We start from the raw sequence: 19,515 nt of genomic DNA on the forward strand, positions 1-19,515 counted from the left end.
AAAAAAAAAAAAAAAAAAAAAAAAAAAGAAAGTTCCCAGGTGACGCTGTCCCATAAGTCTGAGCACTTATTTGTTTAAAGCATTTCTGAGCCCTGAGGGTCAGAGTCAGGTGGGATGAGTGTAGAGGCCCACAGTCATTGAAGGGGTATAAGCTCCCCTCACAGTTCATGGCTGTTTGTCCGTGACAGGCGTTTGGCGCATTTTCCAGGTCTTTTCCTCACTAGCACTGCAGTGGGACCACGTGAGATGAGCATTTCCTTGGCCCAGCTTGTCTCATAAGTTCCTAATGGTTCCCTCTTTGAGTAAATGATGTACCTGGCTGCAAGGCGGAAACCCTATGGTGTATTTGGGTGTGTGTGTATTGCAGTGGAGGGAGGGTGATCAGAGAGCAACCCCTTCCCCGGAGGAGTTGTGCTCAGACACTACCTGACCTAGCAGCTTCTCCTGACCTGATTGAAGCAGGAGTTTGTTCTCTAGAAATAATCTGACCCAGAAAGCATTTTAGACCCCTTACAGTAGCCATGATAGTCCTGCAGAAAATCATGAGATTTTTTGCATTGGTGCATATGTGTAGAATGAAAGGTGTGGGATGAATGTGGTTATGCACATGGCAACAGAGTCATGGAAGGAAGTCAGGCAGGGTCCACAGCACCAGGTCGGCACACTTCAGCTTTCTTTTGTTACTGAGTGAAGTTCCAGACGTCCTTGTTCCATCCATATCCCAGCTCCTACCCCCGACTGCTTCATGTCTGTTGTACGCACACAAACACATGAGTGCACGCACACATGTACAAACGCACTTTTTCTTTTTTCAACACTTAGAGAAGATCAAAAAGTTTAGGCCACTGTTAAGATCACTAGGAAAATGTTGGCTTGTTCCTCTGGGGTTGTCTAACTAAGGTTATGATCTTTAAAGGAATACACATGAGCCAGTCACTAGCTAATGCTGTCAAGTGTGGAGACTGAAAAGTCATTTTGAAAGCTACCAGATACTGCCATGTGCCAGAACCGCCCTGAGAAGACTCCATAGAAACAGGACAGGGCAGGTGCTTATTCCTGTCCCTCCAAAGAGGCGGGGCAGATTAGTTGGAAAAGCAATGTTGCCTGGAGAATGAGAAGATCTGATCCCATTTCAGTTTTGGGATCTAATGGTGATGTGACTTTAGACAAGACGCATGAGTGGTCTGATTCTCCATTTCCTCCTAATAGCTGGGCTAGTCATACTTGCAAGAGCTGCTGGGGGTTAATGAGAGAAGTTGCATGACAGCACCACACACAGGCCCTGGCATGAGGGAAGTGTAGATCCCTGTCAGCCAGTCCTGCTTACCGGGAGAGATGCCAATTCTTTCCACTATAACTTCATAACTTTTGCCTCTGCATTTCTTATTCCCAGACATTTGCTCTGTGGCAAGAAGGCCGTAGAAAGCAGCAAAACTGCAGTTCAAAAAGAACTGCAAAGCCACGCATCAGCAGCCCAGCTCATATTTATAAGGAATGGCATTTATAGCTGAGCATTTTCCAGGGTAGCATATTTCAATAACACAAAACAAATCACGCCAAAATACCAGCACACACACACACACACCCCTTTAAAAAGTATTTACTATCAATTTTATAAGAAGTTGACGGAACTGTTGAAAGAATGTTGAAATGAAAAGCCACTTCTGAAACACCCCTTCATGCGTTGAAACATTCTGGTGTGTTATTAGTATTGTTCTTTTTAATCTGGAGGCTCTTGGCCACCCCCGCCTGTGTGACGGAATGAGGACATGCTCAGTTTGAAGAGCAGGAATATCGCTGGTTATCCGCTCCGTGAACATTTGTTAATTCCAAATGAATCATCACCTGCGAAAATCAAGACATCCCATTTACTTCTTAGACCCAACAGGATTGCACTCAGTGAACTAATTATTGGACAAAATGTGCCAATTGTTTCAGAGGACAGAGATGTCCTGACTTTTTTTTTTTTTTAGTTTGTGATTGAAAAAAAATCAGTTCAACTCCTCCTTTTTTTTTAACTTTTATTTTAGGTTCAGGGGTACATGTGAAGTCAACTCCTCACTTTTAAATGCTGCCAAGTGAGCAAACACTGACCAGTGTGGCCAGACATAGACAATGGTGTTTTTGTGAGTAACGACCAAATTCAGACAATCTACTGTAAATATATTTTCATCTGTGTATATACATATATGTGTATATATTAGAATATTAATATAAATTACACATGTATGTATGTTAAATACACTGCAAAAAATACATTCTCTCTCCGTATTTGTATGTATGTACATATGACCACTGTCTGACTCCTAAAAATGAGGCAATTAAAGAATATTTGATGACAAAGAGAAATATTAAAATATTAAGTTGAAAAGTTTTGGAAACAATATCATATAGCATAATCCCATTTTGGAAAATTTATATTTATACACATATATATAAAACATGAGTAGAAAAAATGAAGATATGTAACAGTATGTCACCAGTAGCTATGTCCATGTGATGGAACTATTGGTGATTTGTTTTCTTTCTGCTTTTTTGTGTGTGTTTCTTCAATAAACATGTATTATTTTTATAGTCAGAAAAAAATCCCATGACAAATGTGAATTATTGGTGATTTGTTTTCTTTCTGATCTCTTTTTTTTTTGCATTTCTTCAGTAAACATGTATTATTTTTATAGTCAGAAAAATATCCCATGACAAATGTTATTTTTAGGAAATAAAAATCTAAAAAACCTGGTCTTTTCTGTGGCCTCTGCTCAGTAAGCTGCCCCTAGCGTTGCTGCTTTTGCAGCTGAGAACTCACAGTTTCCTTGACTGGTCTGGCAAAGGCTAGAGAAACCTCCTGCAAGATGGCAGAGCTCAAAGAGTTACCTGCACAGCACTGCCTTGTCAAAGGAAGAAGTAGGGGCCTCGTAGCCTTCAGGCTTTGTATTTGAGGGTAGAGGCATCCCTGAAGTCAAGAGGTGAAGCTCCAAAGAGCCCTACTCTTGGCAGATGCCCTGTTGTTGCCATGTTAAAAGTCTTATTTATTTATTTTTTTTGAGACGGAGTTTCGCTTTTGTTGCCCAGGCTGGAGTACAATGGTGCAATCTCAGCTCACTGCAACCTCTGTCTCCTGGGTTCAAGTGATTCTCCTGCCTCAGCCTCCTGAGTAGCAGGGATTACAGGCATGTGCCACCACACCTGGCTAGTTTTTTTGTGTAGTTTTAGTAGAGACAGGGTTTCGCAATGTTGTTCAGGCTGGTCTCAAACTCCTGACCTCAGGTGAGCCACCTGCCTTGGCCAAAGTACTGGGATTACAGGCGTGAGCCACTGTGCCTGGGCAAAAGTCTTAATAATTTTTGAACAAGGAGACTTACATTTTCATTTTTCACTGGGATCTGCAAATTATGTAGCTGGTGTTGTCTGACACTCTGACCTCTCAAAGCAGAGTCAAAGAAAAACGTAAAGAATAACACAATAGTTTAGTTTTACACTGCTTTGAACGTCTGCTCTTCAGGAACACCACCCAAGTTGAGTTTACCTGGAACATTTTCTTTCCTCCATAGAATTTCACACCCTTTCTGTTTATTAAAAACACAACGCAAACAATCTCAACAGTGCTGGAGGCTGGCACTGACATTCACTCAGCTCAGTGATGTCGTTTCCCTAGAGTGTGGCTCTGCAAGGGGACTTCTTGGCCAAGTGCCCTTCTCATGGGGCCGCCTGTGGCATGCGTGCACCTCTTCTTTCAAAGAGGCAGACATTTCTGAGCTGCTCTGGTGTCGGTAGACCCTGGGAAAGGCTGTCCTATTTGCCAGGCTCTTGGTCCGAGAACGTGTGCCCTAAAATAATGTGTTTTGTTTTCCTAACTCAACTCCAAAAAGTACAATCAATAAAACTCACCTGCCTTGTTAGGTTGGTGCACTTCTTAAAAGAAGAAGAAGAGGAAGAGGAAGAAAAAGAAAAGTTTGCATTTCACTCTGAATGCCTTTTAAGGAAACCAAAAATTTGAAACAGGAGACAAACAGGATCATTGCTGACTTTTCAAGCATTTGAAAGAAAGAGGCAGAAAATCATTAGTAAAGTCTCCTCCACGTCTGCTGATATTTTTGGTTTGCAAAATGTTGAAAACTGCGTTTTCAATGGAAAACATAAATATGTTAATAAATTAATCATATAGAAGTATTTGATTTATGGAATAAAATGAAAGCCTTCAGAGTGCTACACATTGCACGCGTTGCCTCCTGATGCTGGGGTGCAGCTCTGTTTTAGCCACTCCCAAGGCCCCTTGGGGTCCGCATGGGCCTCCCGTGGCTGCCCTCTGCCTGCATTCCCTGATGAGCTGCCAGCTTGTCATCTCCGCGTGGGTTAACCCAGCTCCGGCACGCTGGCCTCATCGCAGCCTGCCCTGATTAATCTTGGTCTCACTCGACCCTGTCCCAGAAATGGCTTCTCTTATTACAAAGTATCATCCTACCTCAGCTGTTGAAACCTGGTCATTTCGCACCTGCTTCGATGAATTCTGAGCGACTTGTGTTTTTGATGAGCTGCTCACTTCATAAATTCACCCCTCTCCAGTTATCAGCACTTGGTCACCGCCTGAGTGTGTACTCGCTCAGCCTTCTCAGCAGCACCAGGAAGAGGCCTCTTTGAAAGCCTCTGCTCGCATGAAGATTCCCAACTAATGACTTTAAGTCTGTCTGAAAACTTGAAATACCTAATTGACAGAGGATAAAAGTTAGATCCACAGCTTGACTCGACGGACGCCAGTCTTCCCGTCATTGTCCCGCGTACCAGCAAGCAATCTGGAGCAGATAAAACGTAGAATTGAACATTTTCCTGAAAGAGAAGTAAAAATATGACTTACCTTCTCACCCTTGCGTAGGCATTTGTTTGTTATTTCTTTCATGAAATCACTGCCTAGGTTTGCTTTTCCCCCTACAGATTTTTCAACACCACTAATTGCTGGAAATACCAAAATGCCAGGAGCTCCAGGGCACTTCTGGCATTTTAGGGCCAGCTCAGACCAGGAAATACTTCGAGTTTGGTTAGGGAACCTGATCGCTTGAGGTTCCCAGCCCGGATAGTTTTGGTATCCGAACCCTCACCAGCGTTGCTGAGACAATGCAGCCTTCCTCCCTTTGTCTCTTGCTGAAAAATGATCCTCTCAGGTCTGATTCAAAGGGATCGGTATCAGCTCTCCTCTCTAGAGGAGCGTTGGCAATCTATGTGGTTTGTGGTATCTGATTACTGGTGTGTGTGTTTATAGGTGGGCATCTGAGTGTGCATGTTCAGCATGTACTGAGTGTTCAACAATCTTGCAAATAATAAACTCACTAGGTTTACACCCACAACCCCAGTGGAGAGTTCAAAAGGCAGGCAGTCACCCAAGCCGGCTCTTCTATGATTCACAACCCCAGCGATTAATAGTTTGAGAACTCCTTTCCTGCCCCTCAGGTGTCTTTTTCAGCTCCTTCCAGAGAGAACTGGAAAGGCTCAGACTCACAGCTTGGGTAGAATATGCCAAGCCTGGCAAAAACTCAGTCCCGGGTGTCTCTCTTCCCAAGCAAGCCCCTGACAGGGACCAGCCCCAGAAGCACCTCCAGGCTTAATCTCCCCACCCTGGCTGCACTCTTAGCCCTTACTCTGCGGCCTTGCCTGCCTGCCGATGGAAGGAGGTGCACACCATTTAGGGCTCATAGTCATCGCTGGGATTTGCTTCCTTTGTTTAAATCCAGGCTTCCAACTCTCGGCTCTGTCCATTTAGGATGCCTTTGAGGATTTGCCCTTCTGAGCTACAATGCCGTCCATCTATGGGATTTTAGCTCACAGTTGCCTCGCTGGCTCCTCTTCCCTCTGGGGACTCAGAACCCACCCTTGGCTGCAGCTGCTGGGATGGGATTTTGATCACTTAGGTGGGATTCAGAGAAAGGAAGTTTGCTCCTTCTTCAACAGGAGAAATAACCATCCTCCTATTGCCACTGCCACCACTGTTGGCTCTGGCCTTTGGAGACTTTGCCCTCCTGGAAACAGCTGTCCAGTTGGCTTCTGCCCCCAACTGTGGCCCTTCCCAGAGTTCCCTCTCCAGGAGGAGCCACCTAATACTGTCCCTTGGGGTTCCACGTCAGAGATGGTCAGCACTGCGGTACCTGCCTTTGCCTCCGTGGCCCCAGAGGAACCGAGCTGGGGGGACGACACTCATGGTTCTTCCCAACCCTGCCAGGTAGAATCAGCCAGCATCTTGGTCCTCCCCTTGGCTTCACCACCCAGGCCCCACTGTTACATGGTGGATCTTTCATTTTCATTCACCCAAAGAGCCACAGTTCAAGTCCTCTTGTAGGGGCTCAGCTCAGTGTAATGAGCATAACAGGTTTACACCTTAAACTAGGCCTGGTGTGTATACCCTGACCCATTTCAAAGAAGTTCAGGGTTCTTGCTTCTAGGAGAGTAAGACAACTGCTGCCTATTCTCTGCAAAATTATGGTTTCTTCCTTGCTAGGCTGTTTCCCTAATTGGCCTCCCTTACTGCCGTTGCTGGGATAGGCATGCAAGCAACCTCTGGGGCGTATATCGCTGAGCTCGCCCACTCTTTTCGCCAGAGGGTGGCCAGGCTCAGACACATACTCCAGGCTTGACAGCAGAGAGTCTTATGTGTCCCAACACACCACACTCACCTTGTCCCTCATTATACATGCATACTCCTTTATTCCATTCCTAGACATTCCAATACGGTGGCTTTGAAGTGGGCAGGGTGTCTCGATAATTAGAAAGCCACTCCCTCACTCAGGTGATTCTGATGCAGGTGGCTCATAGACATCATTTTTACAGTCTTTGGATTACATCCTGGTTAAAAATAAATAATTACTAGGTAGCATTATTATCAAAATAAGTGGTGATGACATCCTGAGTTTCTGTGTTAATTGCCGTTTTGGAGAAGTCTGAAATTCTTTTGGCTGAACTATCTGCTATTATCTCTGCACTTGGATCTGTGAATCCTGGGACTCTAGAGAGGAGACCAAGAAGGTAGTAAGTGGTTAAAACCTGGCTACATGGATAAAATGAAATATTATCACATCATGCAAAAATGACAGACTATTTTTTCAAGGTATGTTTGGCGTTATCTGCCTCGAGTGTACAAAACAGGCACCTTAAAATCTCCCAAAGAGAGGACATCAAAGAGATGAATGGTCATCTTCCAGATCTACTGAAACTGTGATGAAGAAGCAACTGGTCAAGACCTGCCACTTGTATTAACATCTCATGGGTGATACAGACAGTGACAAGTGTTTGTGAGGATGTGGAGAAATTGGAGCCTTCATATATCACCAATGGGATTGTAAAACAGTGTGGATGCCATGGAAAACAGCCTGCAGGTCCTCAAAATGATAATCATAGATTTACCATATAACCCAGAAATTCTACTCCGAGATGTCTACCCAAGATAGATGAAAAGGTATGTCCACACAAAGCCTTGTATGTGAATATTCATAGCAGCATTATTCATACTAGCCCTAAAGTAGAAACAACCCAAATGATCACCAAGTGATGAATGGATAAACAAGATGTGATATACTGTACCATGGAATATTATTTGGCAGTAAAAAGGAATGAAGTACTGATATATGCTACAAGATGGATAAACCTTGAAAACATTATGCTAATTGTAAAAGCCAATCACAAAAAACCTTATGTTGTATGGTTCTATTTCTATGAAATGTCCAGAATAAGCAATTCTATAGAGACAGAAAGTAGATTAGTAGTTGCTTAGGGCTGTGTTTGGTGGGGATGGAAAAGTGATTATTAATGGGTACATTTCTCTGGGGGGTGATGAAAATGTTCTAATAATAGATGATGGTGATGGTTGTGTAACTCTGACCATACCAAAAAACATTTAATTTTATATTATACTTTAAATGAGTAAATTTTATAATGTATAAAATTAAGTAAAATAAAGTAAAGCTACTTTTTTAAAAAGACACCATAGTAGAAAATAAATAGTCATCTCAATTGTAAGCCCAAAATAAAAAAATCACAAAGACAGATCCTTTGAATTGCAAGTGTTGATTTGAGGTAGAGCCGCTCCTGTGGGCAGCTGTAAAACCTTGGTGCAAGGTTTTTATTTAATGGTGGTTAAACATCCTGCCAAGCAATGCCAAGTTCACAGCTGGTCTAGGAGAGTGAGTTACCTGGTGACAAGTTTCCTGAACTGAGAGGCTCAATGTCCCTGAGTGCTTGGACCTCAGTGTCCCTGAGGGTAAGCACCCCCTGTAGCTTAAGCATACACTTTAGGGCAAAGTTTCAACAGTTCCATGCTGAGCTTAGAGACTTTTGCCTCTGACATGTTAGCTAAATCTGGCACAGGCAACAAGCCATGATCCAAAGAGGATCTTTGTTAAAACTACATTTCTTGTATAAAAACCCTTTCATTTTGAAAAATTGCTCCTTGTCCACCTGCATTTGTAACTTTATTTGGGTCACTTGGCTGGAAAATGGATGGAATTTTTCAACATGACCATTTTACAGCTTGAAAGATAAACTTTTTTGTTTTGTTTTGTTCTGCTTCAAATATTCCACTTGTTGCTAAGACTCTGCCAATGCAAGTTGAGCTTCACCTTTAGAGTTATTTACACTGTCTTCTATAATTCACTCTGGGTATTGTCATAACCTTAGACATGGAACCTCTAATCCCGCAACTTCATACTCCTGAGTTGTGACAACCTATTTTTGTTCCATCTCGTGATGTTTCCCTACTCCTCATCGAAGAACCTGAAAGAAGAGTCTAACAACTTCTTAGCCTCAGCCTTATTGCTAGACTGTGACTTTTGTTGACAACATTTTATTTTAATTTGATTAATTAAAAATGGAATATCATTGCTAAATGGAATGTTAGGGAGTTCATGGTTTGAAGCCTTCATCCTACAGATCAGGGCAAGGCTTCTTCGGAAGGCTGTGACCAAGTTACAGAGTTATTTATTTCAGACCTTGGTTTGCTCATCTTTAAAATGGGATGGATAACATTTTCCCCTTAGTATTGCTTCATTCATAAAAGTGTTATAAGGATAAAATAAGATCATCTTTGTGGGTGTGCTTTGAAAAAACTGTCTAGGGAAATAGTATTTTTAATAAACACATGCAAACTCAATTTTATTCTGAGAAGGTTATTATCTCCTCTCAGAAAAACTGAAATCCTAAGTGAAGTCACATCTTTAGAGTGGACACATATTGACCTAGTCTGAAAAATACTGTCTGATGAGAATAGAAGAGTTAAATCATTTTTTTCATGTCTTGGAGGGAAGCTATATTTAATAAACTGTGTCCACATGTCTTTTAAATATTCATCAGCTTAGTAATTTTTAAATTAGATTAGTTTGTAAGAATTGGAGCATTGAGGGTAAAAGTTTGATTTTACCTTCAAAGTAAAGGTGAAATGATTTCCTAAAGAGAAAGAAGAAGGCTTCAGTGAAATCATGTTGCTACATTGCCAATATGAGAGTTTCTTAAATCAGCTACAGGAAAGGTGTTGAGAGAAGGAGTGAGTTGATTTCAAAAAATGGTACTGGAAAACTGGAAATAGATGTAGATTGCTGACCTGAATAGGGGAAGATAGGAAGATTTAGATGTGCTTGGTTTTGACTTGAATTGACACACTGCTTCTAGGATTATATGATATTATGGTAGCAATAACAGATTTCCAAGGCAAGGTAATCATCTAAATTGTGTCAAAGGCACCCATAACTATGTGGGGTGGTGTGTCTTAGGCGAAATCAGGCTGAAGAACTTTAGAAATACACAAAGGAACTTCCAGATAGAAAGCACATGGAATTAAATTGAATGCAGCTAAGACTGATACATCCTTAAAAAGCAAAAGCCAGATACTCCTGTCATGTGCATTGATGCTAGTTTGCCTTAGAGGACCAAGCAGGACTCAGAATGAACTGCAACTTTGCTTCCAACTAGGAGAGATAAATGCATTTGCACTGATAGATTTTCTGCAAAGTTGAGTGAGGTTTAGGACTAGACTGTTCTCTTTATACTAAAGCTCACAACTAAAAATGTTTTCTGTTCAGTTTAAGTGAAGAAAAAACTTGGAGGTGCCTGCACACGCCATCCTCTCTCTGAGAATGTCTCCTCTCCCCATCCTTAGGGTGGGCTCCTGTGCCATCTTTACAGTGTAACTTCTCCCTCAGAGTCAAAGCTGGTAGGATCTCTGGTGGACATCCAGCCCGGGCTGAACCAATCAAATCTTTTTGACTCAGAATCCAGAATCAAGAATCTAAGATATTGGCCAGATCTTGCTGAAGTTTTGAGCCAGACTATAATGCAAAATTGGACCTTTGGTAGTCATAGGCTTGGAGGAGCAGAGAAGCGTAATCAGGAAAGAAAAAAATAGGATACAGATGTGCAGGCGAAAGCAGAAGCAAGAAGCTGTGAGCTCCCAGAGAGATGGGGAAACTGATGGGTTCTGACAGCTTTACAGTTTCTGGTCTAATTCTTTGAGAGGCCCAGTTAAACTTCCTGGCCTGAGATGCACACATTTGCTTAAGCTAGTTGCGGTGGGTATTTGTTATCTTCAGCTTAATAAGCCTTAATGAAAATCTCACAGACATTGTAAAAGGGACAAGAATGGATTGTTCTTTTTTGTTATAAAATATCCTTCTCGGTAGCAGAAGATTTTTCTTAAGTATTTCGTTTTAGGGAACCTTAACTATGACACATTTTTTTAAATGCCATTTGGACATCACTCACATTATTACACACAAATGCCACTCTAGCCAGGGAAGACACAAATTCTAGCATTGTAGCTACTCACTAAACAGCTGTTAAATGAATAAAATGTTTCTTAGATAGGTATTTACTAACTATTCCAGCACTGAGCTAAATCACATATGAATCCTATGTTTCCAGAATTAATGATTAGTGTCCTTGGAAGACTGTTGTGCCTTTCATCAAAACATAAATGAAACATTTTTTATGGATTTGCTAGAACACGTGGCCTACATATGCCATGCAGTTAATTTGTATTATTTCCATATAAGAGAGATTTATTGCCTCATAATAGCAATTAGGAGAGGAAAAGTGGTGTTGGGTCTTTGAAGATAGTTTATAGAAAGAACCAGTGGTTGACTTTTCTACATGTGGTAAATTTAGTGGAAACTTTATTCATTTCCATTGCTGAGATGCCCTGTAGATGGCTAAATGTAAGGTTAAAATTCTTTTCCTTCATTTTAGAGTTAGACTTGGAATCAATTCTTGTTCTGTGTCTGGGGAGACTAATTTAATGCCTCTCTAAATTGCAAGACATCATTTTCAGAAGTACCTTGAAACTGTTTGTGAACATGCCAGTAAGAATGATCTCAGCTGCCCAGGAGGAGGGAAGAAGTTGATCTCCATTGGAGACCTTCTCATTAAGGAGTGACTCTACCTGAGGTTGATTGACAGGGGCCCTAAAGAACACAGGTGGGTTTCTTTGCCCTCAGTTGACCATCCAGGCTGAGTAGTCCAGCCGGTTGATGGGATAAATGGTGGTCTTGGTTGTTCCCACATTAACTACACAGCCTTTTGGCTTAGAAACTTTCTGAAAGTTAATTTGGCAAGAGATATTTCCTGAAATAGCCCATTACAGTGGCCCATTTTGAACCCCAAATTGATGTTGAAATAGCTTATATGATTTTATAAGTATAGGTACTTTATATTTTCTAAAGCCATAGGACATCCGAAAGTTTTCCGTATGCCCGGATTTATGTAAGAAATTGTTGGCCAAGTGCGGTGGCTCATGCATGTAATCCCCGTACTTTGGGAGCCGAGGCGGGCAGATTGCCTGAGCTTGGGAATGCAAAACCAGTCTGGGCAGCATGACGAAACCCTGTCTCTACTAAAAATACAAAAAGTTAGCCAGGCATGGTGGTGGGCACCTGTAGTCCCAGCTACTCGGGAGGTTGAGGCAGGAGAATCACTTGAACTCAGGAGGTGGAGGTTGCAGTGAGCCGAGGTCACACCACTACACTCCAGCCTGGGCAACAGAGCGAGACTCCGTCTCAACAAAAAAAGAAAAGAAAAACAAACTGTGTGATTTTCATGAGCAATGTTTTTCCTGTTAAATAAAATTCAATGTAAGTAACAATCAAAATCAGAAGAGTGTAATGGGTTACTTTAAAGACATGAAGGAAAATCACAAACAAAGGTAGTTTATGTTGCTTTTTTTCTAAGATGCAGAGTCAAATTTTCATTTGGTCCCGCAAATTGCTAGAGAAATAAGTCTGTATTTTGTCACTAGTCATGGCTGCAAAGATGTTTATGAAAAGCACGGACAATCTCCCTGATCTGTATCAGGAAATGTATTCAGCTACAAGTAACAAAAGCCCCAAAGAGTGGATTACGCAAATTAGGGTTTTTATTTTTCTCACCTTTCAAAAAGTCCAGAGGTCAATGGCTAATGGTTTTGCCTCAGTGGCTTACAGATACCAAGGCCAAGGTACCTGGGAAAATCTGGGAAGAGCAAAGAGGAAAATGATGCAGGCCTGCTAGATCTGACCTCCTGTAAGGCTCACCCACAAAACTTTTGCTCACACTTCATGGCTCCAAACTCTGTCTGCAGAAGGTGCTGGCTTTTAGCGAGACACATTAAACTTCCCAACAAAGTTAAGGTCTGTGAGAAAGAGGGGCAGGTGACCAGCTGGTTGGCCCCAGTATCATGGCAAACTGAAAACAAGGACAGTGTCCTCAACACATCTGGAAATGAACATCTTGCTATGGATGGATCCATCTGAATATATCCATCTGAATATATCTCAAACCTGCTGAAATCTATTTATATTTTCAGCTGGTCTACGTTTTTGAGGGAACAGTCAACAATGTTAGAAACAAACAAACAAACTCAAAAGGTTTATTTTCAAGTTAGCCTTTCCCATAGCAGTAAAGAAGAGCCCAGTGGGCAGACAGCTGCTAAACATCACTGTTTGGGTGTTTCCCACTCTCTCCCAAAGAGCAACATGGGAATTGCTAATACTTGGAGACTCCCTCCTTTCCCTACTCATCATTCCTCCATACGCATACGTGCATTCAGGCCAGTCATGTAGACCAAGCTTCCGTCAAGCCCCGCTGTGCACCAGCGTACTGTGTGTGAGTGTGTATATATCTACATTTTATATATTATTTTCTATATATTATGATGATTTTTACATCTTAAAAACACTTTCTCCCTGGGGAGAGACTGCATATCTCTGGGCTAACCAATTCTTACAGATAGCAAAGGGCTCAAAGGGGAGTATGTCCTTGATATGCAAGCTAAGCAATCTAGAGACGTCCTCCTCTATTTGGCCCAGCCACCCCAGGAGGCAATATAGCCTGGCTAAAGTTAAGCTCAGATACGGAATTATCTGTGTTGCAGTGGAAATGGTTAAGTTGCAACATAAATTGTTGACTCATCTGAACTCTTGGGTGAGTTGGCTGTACTTTGGGATGAGATGAAGTGTTTTTTTTTTTTTTTTAAACCAAGCCTTCAGTGCTTCCACATGGGAGGCACCATATGGGTAGAAGGTGCCCAGTGCAAAGGATGGGCATTCTGGCTGATAAGTAGTTCTTCCAGACCAACATGGGGCTCCTGCCCCGTCCTGGGTGAGGAATATGATGTGCGCCACTTCTTCAGTAGCCACGAAGAATTTCCATTCCAATATTCATATTCACATTCCAAATCTATTTGAGTTCTGCTGTGAGTCTGGGCACCCTAAAAACAGGGAAGATGAATCTGTGGTAGCAGCACCACTAGGGACAGCCTCCGTTTGTGGCATATAGGGACATTCGAGAGGGAGGACATACTCCATAAATCTTAGTAATGAGTTGAAAGTTGCCCACCTCCTTCCAAAAGTCTTTGAGTTGCATCTGCTCTACATTTCTCTTTCCTCTTTCTCTTTTTCCTTTCTGCCTAGAGCCTCCCATTATCCTGAGCTTTGCTGTGAAATCACCAAAGGTTCATAGTTACCTAAACTTACTCTAGGCTGGGCCCATGTTCCTCTGATGTACTGTACTGTGTTCTCTGAATTGTAAAATAAGTTCATGATTAACCGAAAACTAGACTCAAAGTACCTATGATTGGGGGGAAAAAAAAACCAAAAGGTCATTTCTTAAAAGGGTAGCTGGAGGCTGGAGAGGAGAATGCTGTGACAAGGGGCTGTGTGGAGGAAAACTCTCCCAAGGTGCCAAGAGCTCCTAGGGCAGGGGTGGAGAGATGGGAGAGACCATGCCCTCCATCAGAAATGCCCATGGCAGTGTCTGAGCACTGCCTTTCCTGACGTCCCTACATGTCCCCCTTGATCCCGAGGACTAGAAGCTGCTATATATGCTGCATGCCTCAGAAAACAGATGCCAGGCATTGCCATTGCTATTGAAGTGCTTATAATTATATTAGGACTTGACTTTTGGGCTGAGACCTCTGGGGTTGTGTGTGGTAGACATGATGGAAAGAAGGGGATGCAATCCTATCATTTCTCATCAAGATCAAGAAGAGTATCTGTGTAATAGAAAGATAATGTGAGCCACATGGCTCATCTTCATTTTTCTAGTAGCCCTATTAAGAACTTAAAAAGATACAGGTGAAATAAATTTTAAAAATGTAGCTATTTAATCCTATATAGCCAAAATATTATTTTAACATGTAATCCATATAAAATGTTGAGATCCTTTGTAAATTTTTGTAGTACAAAATCTTCAAAATCTGCTGTATATTTTGTACTCACAGCACACTGTAGTTTAGACCAGCTACATTTCAAGTGTTCACTAGCCACACGTGGCTGGTGGCTGCTGTATTGATCAGCACCACTCTAGGAAGATCCATTGCTTCAACATATCATGACTGCTTTCGTCCATCTTCGCCCTGCCTCGCTCTCTGACCATTCTGTAACCTCTCCCTTCCTTCCTTCTTTCCACTTGTCCCCATTTTCCCTGACTCCTTTCCCAGCACTCCCCACTCTTCCCTTGCTCCTTTTCTTTCTTACGTCAGTGACTTTCTCACTAGATGGTAGGGCCAGAAAGAAAGGAACAAAAAGAGCTTACTTTTGCGCTAGAATAGAAGAGATACAGGGGCAAACAGTATGTAGTTCTATCCCAAACCATACCAAATCAAGTTCTAGGAAGAAATAACATTTCTAAGTAAATTTTGTTTGGAAAGGAGGTCACTAAATTAATTTAATTCATAATAAAATAAGACACACTAACTATTCTCTATGATTTAATGACTCTATGTGCACGTGTATCAAATTTTCCAACAGTAGCCATACCAGATTTCTTTCTGTGGCATAGAATCTATTTAATTGCTTGATCTTTGTAAACTAGCATCCAAGCTCATGCAGAATATGTGGGAAGCATTCTCAGATGCTACACTTCTCTTTGCCACCAAAAGCCTCGCCGACTCATATCCCTGTTTCTCAGAAACAGGAATAAGGAGATACAGTCACACACTGCATAATGATGTTTTGGCCAATGATGGTCCGCATATAGGACGGTGGTCCCATATAAAAAAAAAAGCAGTAGGGAGCAGTGGCATGTGCCTGTAATCCCAGCTACTCAGGGGACTGACATGGGAGGAACACTTGAGCTCAGAAGTTTGAGGCTACAATGAGCCACAACTGTGCCACTGCACTCCAGCCGGGGTGACAGAGCAAAACTCTGTCTCAAAAAGGAAAAAAAAAAAAAAATAGGAAAAGAAAGTCTAGCACAACTATTATGCATTGTACATGTACATAATACTTAAAAATGATAAAAAAAAAAAACCAACGTTACTGACTTATACATACTTTTCATCACTATTTTAGAGTACTCCTTTTACTTATTTAAAAAAAAAAAACAAAAAACAGCCTCAGGAAGGTCCTTTAGGAGAGATTCCAGAAGAAGGCATTGTTATCATAGGAGACGACAGCTTCATGCGTGTTATTACCTCTGAAGACCTTCCAGTGGGACAAGATGTGGAGGTGGAAGACAGTGATATTGATGATCCTGATACTGTGTAGGCCTAGACTAATATTTGCATTTATGTCTTAGTTTTTAACAAAAAAGTTTAAAAAGTGAAAAAAATTAATAGAAAAAAGCTTATAAAGATACAAAGAAAGAAAATATTTTTGTACAGCTGTACAATGTATTAGTGTTTTAAGCTAAATGTTATTACAAAAGAGTCAAAAAGTTAAAAAAATTAAAAAGTTTATAAAGTAAAAAAGTTTCAGCAAGCTAAGGATAATTTATTATTGAATAAAGAAAAAAATTTTAAATAAATGTAGTGTAGCCTAAGTGTCCAGTGTTTATAAAGTCTATAGTTGTATACAGTAGTGTCCTAGGCCTTCACATTCACTCACCACTCACTCACTGACTCACCCAGAACATCCTCCAGGCCAGCAAGCTCCAATCATGGTAACCGCCCTACACAAGGGTACCCTTTTTAATGTTTTATACTGTATTTTTACTGTACCTTTTCTATGTTTAGATTCAAAAATTTACCATTGTGCTATAATTGCCTACAATATTGAGTACAGTAACATGCTGTACAGGTTTGTAGTGTCGGAGCAATAGGCTATACCTTATATCCTAGGTGTATAGTAGGCTATACCATCTAGGTTTGTGTAAGTACACGATGATGTTCACACAAGTGCAAAGTCGCCAAATGATGCATTTCAGAAGGAATGTATCCCTACCATTAAGTGACATATGACAATAGTTTCTTTTCCCCTCTTCCCTCCTCTTTGATGTTGAAGAATGGTTTGGCAGAGCCTGGAGGTCAGTCACATAATGAAATGGTTGACTCCTAACTCTAAGATGTGGATTTCTTTGGTACAGAGAGCTGTTCTTCAAAGTCTTAAATATACAAGAATCCAAGCTTGGGCTCCCAGAGATACCAGGGTTTTTTTTTTTTTTTTGCTCATTTCCTTATTTCCCTCTTGTTCAATAGTATTCACTATTCCATTGTGAAGTCTCCCCCAGGTCATTTTTGGTTGATTCTGGGCATCTTTCTTGATCATCCCAGCTCTTCCCTCTGGTTGGGATATACTAGGTGCATTTCCAAAATTTGATCTTGGGCTCTGCTCTACTGGCATGCTGTCTCAAACTGACATTCCCTTGACTTACCATAAGTCAATTCCATTGTCCAGCTTCTTAAATAGAAATCATTTGGTTGTTTTAATATTTTGACTGCTCATTCCTGCATTTATATATAATTATGCTTAGACTACCTTTTTCTACCATGTGCAAATTCGACATGAAAACTGTTCTCTCTTGAGCTTTAGCCTCACTAGCTATGCTGAGCCAAAGCTTTTGTTGTTTTCTGTCTAGCTTATCCACCACCCACTTCATTTGACCTTATAAACATGTTTAAATAGATTTCTCGGATAATGACCATTCTAGCTGGCAACTTCCCGTTTAGATATTATAGCAGGCACAGTGCAAATTAGAGGGCAGAGCAAAAGCACTAAGAATCATGAGACCCTGGATAAATATAGTAGACCCGCTCAGGCTCATAGGACAAGGCTGGGTTCTTACCCCAGTTTACCCACTGACTCAGGGGGTGACTCTGGGGAAGGTCGAGTAAAACAATCATTGGTTTCATCTACTGGTGACTCAGGCATGTTGATCTTGATAAATGGGGGCAAAAGAAGGAGTCTGCTGTCACGGAGACACCTCATTTCCATCCTGGGTGTTTCACTGTTCCCTGGGTTGGTCTCTGAGTTCACTGGGAGGAAAACAAAGATGCCCTTTGTGCACTATTGAAGGCAGGCTGGGTGCTCATGGGGCAACTGGCCGTATCAGCAATGAGAGGAATCTTTTAAAGGTTAGCAGATGGGCAAATAGGAAGAGCTGTTCAACCTGATATTAAAAGGTTGCCTTTCAAATGTGGCTTTGTTCAATTCAGTGTTATCTTGCTTTAATATTTTCCACTGCTCTGCGATTTTGCTAATAGACCAGTTCACCAGTGATGGGAGCATTCAGTGAGAGCCTGGTGTTCTGCTCAGTACCAAGTGCAGCACTTTCACATACTTGATGCTCAGTGAATGTTGAAAGAGACAGTGAAAGGGTGCAGAGCTGAATGAGTAGGTATGGTTACACTGTAAATGGCCTTGCTCACATTCTTTGACAGCAGCTTTCTTTGCTGACTTGATTTTCCAAATGTCAGAATTGTCAAATCCTAGCGTCTTCAAGTCTTCTTTCTTTTCTTGATTTTTAGAGGAAGGGTTGATTTAGTAGCATTTTCAGGGACTCTCTGGCCATCTGATGGGTCTTTTAGATTCAACTATTTGCAGGAGATCATACTTTTGTGACCTAGAAGGGAAATTTTTTTGGATAACTTTTCATGAGTCTTTATTAAATAAACTTAGCATATCCTCCCTCCTTATTACACAGAAATATCTCCATAGTTTCTGAGTTGGAATAAGGAAATGAAATAATATAATATATAAAGTTGTACAGCAATTTGATGAGCAACTAGATTAATTGTTCTTCAAAATGCAGAAAATAAACCTCTATACTAAAATAAAAATGCAACTTGCAAAATAAATTACTATATAAAAAAATTTTAAAATTCATATTTTTTCCTTTGAGGGAGAAGCAGCAACTTCAAATGGGTGAATGGCATCACTGTTGACTAGTTAATAAAATCATCTTATATAATATAGTTCTTATACACTTTTTTTGTTGTGCTGAATACCTTTACGTCCTGATAAAAATTGCTTGAGGCATGAGGAACAAGTGTTCGGCACTCTTTGAAGAGAGGTGGTAACTAAGCTTTGGGGCTTGGCCTTGTTGCCTAAGATCACACAGTTTGAAGCTGAACTGAAACTAGAAACCAGGGATGCTGGATCAGAGTTCAGTACTTTTTAGAATATTAGAAAGAAGGAAAGTCAGCCGGGTGTGGTGGCTCACACCTGTAATCCCAGCTCTTTGGGAGGCCAAGGCGGGCGGATCACTTGAGGTCAGGAGTTTGAGACCAGCCTGGCCAACATGGTGAAACCCCGTCTCTACTAAAAATACAAAAATTAGCCAGGAGTGCTAGCACATGCCTATAATTCCAGCTACTTGGGAGGCTGAGGCAGGAGAACTGCTTGAACCTAGGAGGCAGAGGTTGCAGTGAGCCAAGATCGGGCCATTGCATTCCAGCCTGAGCGAAGAAGCGAGACTCCATCTCAGAAAAAAAAGAAAGAAAGAGAGAAAGAAGGAAAGTCAGATACACAAAATATGAATGGAAGAAGAGCTAATAATAATGAAATATTTTTGGGCCGGGTGCGGTGGCTCAAGCCTGTAATCCCAGCACTTTGGGAGGCCGAGACGGGCGGATCACGAGGTCAGGAGATCGAGACCATCCTGGCTAACCCGGTGAAACCCCGTCTCTATTAAAAAAATACAAAAAACTAGCCGGGCGTGGTGGCAGGCGCCTGTAGTCCCAGCTGCTCGGGAGGCTGAGGCAGGAGAATGGCGTAAACCCGGGAGGCGGAGCTTGCAGTGAGCTGAGATCTGGCCACTGCACTCCAGCCTGGGCGACAGAGCGAGACTCCGTCTCAAAAA

The 19,515-nt window shown here is 41.6% G+C and overlaps 2 long non-coding RNA genes across 2 annotated transcripts in view; both read left to right on the forward strand.

Annotated features, from left to right (window-relative positions):
* LOC112626708 overlaps positions 1-19,515 on the forward strand; it is a 152,089-nt gene that overhangs the window by 104,471 nt on the left and 28,103 nt on the right. The window lies entirely within an intron of this gene.
* The window catches only part of LOC112626709, a 5,664-nt gene continuing 4,078 nt past the window's right edge, over positions 17,930-19,515 (forward strand). The window contains exon 1 of the long non-coding RNA XR_003119947.1: positions 17,930-18,051. This is a non-coding gene — a long non-coding RNA (uncharacterized LOC112626709). The remainder of the gene's footprint in view (positions 18,052-19,515) is intronic.

The sequence above is a fragment of the Theropithecus gelada genome, chromosome 6, assembly GCF_003255815.1.
Source record: "Theropithecus gelada isolate Dixy chromosome 6, Tgel_1.0, whole genome shotgun sequence".
NCBI lineage: Eukaryota > Metazoa > Chordata > Mammalia > Primates > Cercopithecidae > Theropithecus > Theropithecus gelada.